This window comes from Salmo salar, chromosome ssa26 (assembly GCF_905237065.1).
Source record: "Salmo salar chromosome ssa26, Ssal_v3.1, whole genome shotgun sequence".
Taxonomy (NCBI): domain Eukaryota; kingdom Metazoa; phylum Chordata; class Actinopteri; order Salmoniformes; family Salmonidae; genus Salmo; species Salmo salar.
This window is the reverse complement of record NC_059467.1, coordinates 44,529,834-44,537,890: the sequence shown is the minus strand read 5'-3', so window position 1 is coordinate 44,537,890 and position 8,057 is coordinate 44,529,834.

Here is an 8,057-nt window from a genome sequence, read left to right as displayed (position 1 = left end):
GTAAGCCTAATGGTCATTATGCGAGTCATTAACTAGTAAATCTATACCAGTCATTATACTAGTTATTATTCTCGCCAATCTACTGGTCATTCTACTAGTCATTACACTAGTCATTATACTGGTCATTATACTAGTCATTATACTAGTCATTATACTGGTCATTATACTAGTCATTCTACTGGTCATTATACTAGTCATTATACTGGTCATTCTACTGGTCATTATACTAGTCATTATACTAGTCATTATTCTAGTCAATCTACTGGTCATTCTACTAGTCATTCTACTGGTCATTCTACTGGTCATTATACTAGTCATTATACTAGTCATTATACTAGTCATTATACTGGTCATTATACTAGTCATTTTACTGGTCATTATACTAGTCATTATACTGGTCATTCTACTGGTCATTATACTAGTCATTATACTAGTCATTATTCTAGTCAATCTACTGGTCATTCTACTAGTCATTCTACTGGTCATTCTACTAGTCATTCTACTGGTAATTATACTAGTCGTTATTCTAGTCAATCTACTGGTCATTCTGCTAGTCATTATACTAGTCATTCACTAGTAATTCTACTAGTCATTCTACTGGTCATTATACTAGTCATCCTAATGGTCATTGTACGAGTCATTCACTAGTAATTCTATAACAGTCATTATACTAGTCATTCTCCTAGTCATTCTACTGGTTATTACACTGGTCAATCTACTAGTCATTCTACTGGTCATTCTACTGGTCATTATACTAGTCATTATACTGGTCAATCTACTGGTCATTAAACTAGTCATTCTAATGGTCATTATACTAGTCATTCACTAGTAATTCTACTAGTCATTCTACTGGTCATTATACTAGTCATCCTAATGGTCATTATGCGAGTCATTCACTAGTAATGCTATACCAGTCATTATACTAGTCATTCTACTGGTCATTCTACTGGTCATTCTACTGGTTATTCTACTGGTCATTATACTGGTCAATCTACTGGTCATTATACTGGTCATTCTACTGGTCATTCTACTGGTCATTCTACTGGTCATTATACTGGTCAATCTACTGGTCATTATACTGGTCATTCTACTGGTCATTCTACTGGTCATTCTACTGGTCATTATACTGGTCATTATACTAGTCAATATACTAGTCATTATACTGGTCAATATACTAGTCATTATACTGGTCATTATACTGGTCATTATACTAGTCAATATACTAGTCATTATACTGGTCAATATACTAGTCATTATACTAGTCATTATACTGGTCATTATACTAGTCATTCTACTGGTCATTATACTAGTCATTATACTGGTCATTATACCAGTCATTATACTGGTCATTATACTGGTCATTATACTGGTCATTATACTAGTCAATATACTAGTCATTATACTGGTCAATATACTAGTCATTATACTGGTCATTCTACTGGTCATTATACTGGTCATTATACTGGTCATTATACTGGTCATTATACTAGTCAATATACTAGTCATTATACTGGTCAATATACTAGTCATTATACTAGTCATTATACTGGTCATTATACTAGTCATTATACTGGTCATTATACTGGTCATTCTACTGGTCATTACACTAGTCATTATACTAGTCATTCTACTGGTCATTATACTAGTCATTCTACTGGTCATTCTACTAGTCATTATACTAGTCATTCTTCTTGTCATTATACTAGTCATTATACTAATCATTATACTGGTCATTCTACTGGTCATTACACTAGTCATTATACTAGTCATTCTACTGGTCATTATACTAGTCATTCTACTGGTCATTCTACTAGTCATTCTACTGGTCATTAGACTAGTCATGTTACTGGTCATTATACTGGTCATTATACTGGTCATTCTACTGGTCATTAAACTGGTCATTATGCTAGTCAATATACTGGTCATTATACTAGTCAATATACTGGTCATTATACTAGTCATTAAACTAGTCATTTTACTGGTCATTCTACTGGTCATTAAACTGGTCATTATGCTAGTCAATATACTGGTCATTATACTGGTCATTATACTAGTCATCCTAATGGTCATTATAAGAGTCAATCAATAGTAATTCTATACCAGTCATTCTACTGGTCATTACATTGGTCATTATACTGGTCATTATACTGGTTATTATACTGGTCAATCTACTAGTCATTCATTAGTCAATCTACTAGGCATTATACTAGTCATTATACTAGTCATTATACTATTCATTCTACTAGTAATTATACTAGTGATTATACTGGTCATTCTACTGGTCATTACACTGGTCATTATACCGGTCATTATATTGGTCATTCTACTGGTCATTATACTGGTCATTATACTAGTCATTATACTAGTCATTCTACTGGTCATTCTACTAGTCATTCTACTTGTCATTCTACTAGTCATTCTACTGGTCATTATACTAGTCATTCTACTGGACATTATACTAGTCATTATACTAGTCATTCTACTGGTCATTCTACTAGTCATTCTACTTGTCATTCTACTAGTCATTCTACTGGTCATTATACTAGTCATTATTCTAGTCAATCTACTGTTCATTCTGCTAGTCATTATACTAGTCATTCACTAGTAATTCTACTAGTCATTCTACTGGTCATTATACTAGTCATCCTAATGGTCATTATACGAGTCATTCACTAGTAATTCTATAACAGTCATTATACTAGTCATTCTCCTAGTCATTATACTAGTCATTCTACTGGTCATTCTACTAGTCATTCTACTTGTCATTCTACTAGTCATTCTACTGGTCATTATACTAGTCATTATACTGGTCATTCTACTGGTCATTAAACTAGTCATTCTAAAGGATCATTATACTAGTCATTCACTAGTAATTCTACTAGTCATTCTACTGGTCATTATACTAGTCATCATAATGGTCATTATGCGAGTCATTCACTAGTAATTCTATACCAGTCATTATACTAGTCATTCTACCAGTCATTCTACTGGTCATTACACTGGTCATTCTACTAGTCATTCTACTGGTCATTATGCTAGTCATTCTACTGGTTATTATACTAGTCATTATACTGGTCATTATACTAGTCATTATACCGGTCATTCTACTTGTCATTCTAATAGTCAATCTACTGGTCATTCTACTAGTCATCCTTATGGTCATTATACGAGTCATTCACTAGTAAAATCTATACCAGTCATTATACAAGTCATTCTACTAGTCATTCAACTAGTCATTATACTGGTCATTATACTGGTCATTCTACTAGTAATTATTCTGGTCATTACACTGGTCATTCTACTAGTCATTATACTGGTCATTATACTGGTCATTATACATGTCATTCTACTGGTCATTATACTGGTTATTATACTAGTCAATATACTAGTCATTATACTAGTCATTATACTGGTCATTCTACTGGTCATTATACTAGTCATTATACTGGTCATTATACTGGTCATTCTACTAGTCATTATACTGGTCATTATACTGGTCATTCTACTAGACATTACACTAGTCATTCTACTAGTCATTATACTGGTCATTATTCTGGTCATTATACAAATCATTCGACTGGTCCTTCTGCTAGTCATTCTTCTTGTCATTATACTAGTCATTATACTGGTCATTATACTGGTCATTCTACTGGTCATTACACTAGTCATTATACTAGTCATTCTACTAGTCATTATACTGGTCATTACACTGGTCATTATACTGGTCATTATACTGGTCATTATACTGGTCATTAAACTGGTCATTATGCTAGTCAATATACTGGTCATTATACTAGTCAATATACTGGTCATTATACTAGTCATTAAACTAGTCATTCTACTGGTCATTATACTAGTCATCCTAATGGTCATTATAAGAGTCAATCAATAGTAATTATATACCAGTCATTCTACTGGTCATTACATTGGTCATTATACTGGTCATTATACTGGTTATTATACTGGTCAATCTACTAGTCATTCATTAGTCAATCTACTAGGCATTATACTAGTCATTATACTAGTCATTATACTATTCATTCTACTAGTTATTATACTAGTGATTATACTGGTCATTCTACTGGTCATTACACTGGTCATTATACTGGTCATTATACTAGTCATTCTGCTGGTCATTCTTCTAGTCATTCTACTGGTCATTATACTGGTCATTATACTAGTCATTATACTAGTCATTCTACTGGTCATTCACTAGTAATTCTACTAGTCATTATACTTGACATTCTACTGGTCAATCTACTGGTCATTATACTAGTCATTATACTGGTCATTCTACTGGTCATTCTGCTAGTCATTATACTAGTCATTATACTAGTCATTCTACTGGTCATTATACTAGTAAGCCTAATGGTCATTATGCGAGTCATTAACTAGTAAATCTATACCAGTCATTATACTAGTTATTATTCTCGCCAATATACTGGTCATTCTACTAGTCATTACACTAGTCATTCACTAGTCATTCTACTGGTCATTCTGCTAGTCATTATACTAGCCATTATCCTAGTCATTCTACTGGTCATTATACTAGTCATTATTCTAGTCAATCTACTGGTCATTCTACTGGTTATTCTACTGGTCATTCTACTAGTCATTCTACTGGTCATTATACTAGTCATTATTCTAGTCAATCTACTGGTCATTCTGCTAGTCATTATACTAGTCATTCACTAGTAATTCTACTAGTCATTCTACTGGTCATTCTACTAGTCATCCTAATGGTCATTATACGAGTCATTCACTAGTAATTCTATAACAGTCATTATACTAGTCATTCTCCTAGTCATTCTACTGGTTATTACACTGGTCATTCTATTAGTCATTATACTGGTTATTATACTGGTCAATCTACTAGTCATTCTACTGGTCATTCTACAGGTCATTCTACTGGTCATTCTACTGGTCATTATACTAGTCATTATACTGGTCATTCTACTGGTCATTAAACTAGTCATTCTAAAGGATCATTATACTAGTCATTCACTAGTAATTCTACTAGTCATTCTGCTGGTCATTATACTAGTCATCCTAATGGTCATCATGCGAGTCATTCACTAGTAATTCTATACCAGTCATTATACTAGTCATTCTACCAGTCATTCTACTGGTCATTACACTGGTCATTCTACTAGTCATTCTACTGGTCATTATACTAGTCATTCTACTGTTTATTATACTAGTCATTATACTGGTCATTATACTAGTCATTATACTGGTCATTCTACTTGTCATTCTAATAGTCAATCTACTGGTCATTCGACTGGTCAATCTACTGGTCATTATACTAGTCATCCTAATGGTCATTATACGAGTCATTCACTTGTAAAATCTATACCAGTCATTATACAAGTCATTCTACTAGTCATTCTACTAGTAATTAATCTGGTCATTACACTGGTCATTCTACTAGTCATTATACTGGTCATTATACTGGTCATTATACTGGTCATTCTACTAGTCATTCTACTAGTCATTCTACTAGTCATTATTCTGGTCATTCTACTGGTCAATCTACTGGTCATTATACTAGTCATTCTACTAGTCATTACACTAGTCATTCTACTAGTCATTCTACTAGTCATTATACTGGTCATTATACATGTCATTCTACTGGTCATTCTACTAGTCATTATACTGGTCATTATACTGGTTATTATACTGGTCATTCTACTGGTCATTATACTAGTCAATATACTAGTCATTATACTAGTCATTATACTGGTCATTATACTAGTCATTATACTGGTCATTATACTGGTCATTATACTGGTCATTATACTGGTCATTCTACTAGACATTACACTAGTCATTCTACTAGTCATTATACTGGTCATTATTCTGGTCATTATACAAATCATTCGACTGGTCCTTCTGCTAGTCATTCTTCTTGTCATTATACTAGTCATTATACTGGTCATTCTACTGGTCATTACACTAGTCATTATACTAGTCATTCTACTGGTCATTATACTAGTCATTCTACTGGTCATTCTACTAGTCATTCTCCTGGTCATTCTACTGGTCATTAGACTAGTCATTTTACTGGTCATTATACTGGTCATTATACTGGTCATTCTACTGGTCATTAAACTGGTCATTATGCTAGTCAATATACTGGTCATTATACTAGTCAATATACAGGTCATTATGCTAGTCATTAAACTCGTCATTCTACTGGTCATTATACTAGTCATCCTAATGGTCATTATAAGAGTCAATCAATAGTAATTCTATACCAGTCATTCTACTGGTCATTACATTGGTCATTATACTGGTCATTATACTGGTTATTATACTGGTCAATCTACTAGTCATTCTACTGGTCATTCATTAGTCAATCTACTAGTCATTATACTAGTCATTATACTAGTCATTATACTATTCATTCTACTAGTTATTATACTAGTGATTATACTGGTCATTCTACTGGTCATTACACTGGTCATTATACTGGTCATTATACTGGTAATTCTACTGGTCATTATACTAGTCATTATACTGGTCATTCGCCTGGTCATTATACTGGTCATTATACTAGTCATTCTACTGGTCATTCTACTGGTCATTATACTAGTCATTCAACTAGTCATTATACTAGTCATTATACTAGTCATTCTACTAGTCATTATACTAGTCATTATACTAGTCATTCACTAGTCATTCTACTGGTCATTCTACTGGTCAATCTACTGGTCATTATACTAGTCATTATACTAGTCATTCTACTGGTCATTATACTAGTAAGCCTAATGGTCATTATGCGAGTCATTAACTAGTAAATCTATACCAGTCATTATACTAGTTATTATTCTCGCCAATCTACTGGTCATTCTACTAGTCATTACACTAGTCATTCACTAGTCATTCTACTGGTCATTCTGCTAGTCATTATACTAGCCATTATCCTAGTCATTCTACTGGTCATTATACTAGTCATTATTCTGGTCAATCTACTGGTCATTCTACTGGTCATTATACTAGTCATTACACTAGTCATTATACTGGTCATTCTACTTGTCATTATACTAGTCATTATACTGGTCATTATACTTGTCATTATACTTGTCATTATACTGGTCATTATACTGGTCAATATACTAGTCATTATACTAGTCATTATACTGGTCATTATACTAGTCATTATACTGGTCATTATACTGGTCATTATACTAGTCAATATACTAGTCATTATACTGGTTATTATACTAGTCATTATACTGGTCATTACACTAGTCATTCTACTGGTCATTATACTAGTCATTATACTGGTCATTACACTAGTCAATATACTAGTCATTATACTAGTCATTATACTTGACATTCTACTGGTCAATCTACTGGTCATTATACTAGTCATTATACTGGTCATTCTACTGGTCATTATACTGGTCATTCTACTGGTCATTCTGCTAGTCATTATACTGGTCATTATACTAGTCATTCTACTGGTCATTATACTAGTAAGCCTAATGGTCATTATGCGAGTCATTAACTAGTAAATCTATACCAGTCATTATACTAGTTATTATTCTCGCCAATCTTCTGGTGATTCTACTAGTCATTACTCTAGTCATTCACTAGTCATTCTACTGGTCATTCTGCTAGTCATTATACTAGCCATTATCCTAGTCATTCTACTGGTCATTATACTAGTCATTATTCTGGTCAATCTACTGGTCATTCTACTGGTCATTATACTAGTCATTATAGTAGTCATTATACTGGTCATTCTACTTGTCATTATACTAGTCATTATACTGGTCATTCGACTGGTCATTCTACTGGTCATTATACTAGTCATTATACTGGTTATTATACTAGTCATTATACTGGTCATTATACTAGTCATTATATTGGTCATTCTACTTGTCATTCTAATAGTCAATCTACTGGTCATTATACTAGTCATTCTACTGGTCATTATACTAGTCATTATACTGGTCATTATACTAGTCATTATACTGGTTATTATACTAGTCATTATACTGGTCATTATACTAGTCATTTTACTGGTCATTCGACTGGTCATTCGACTG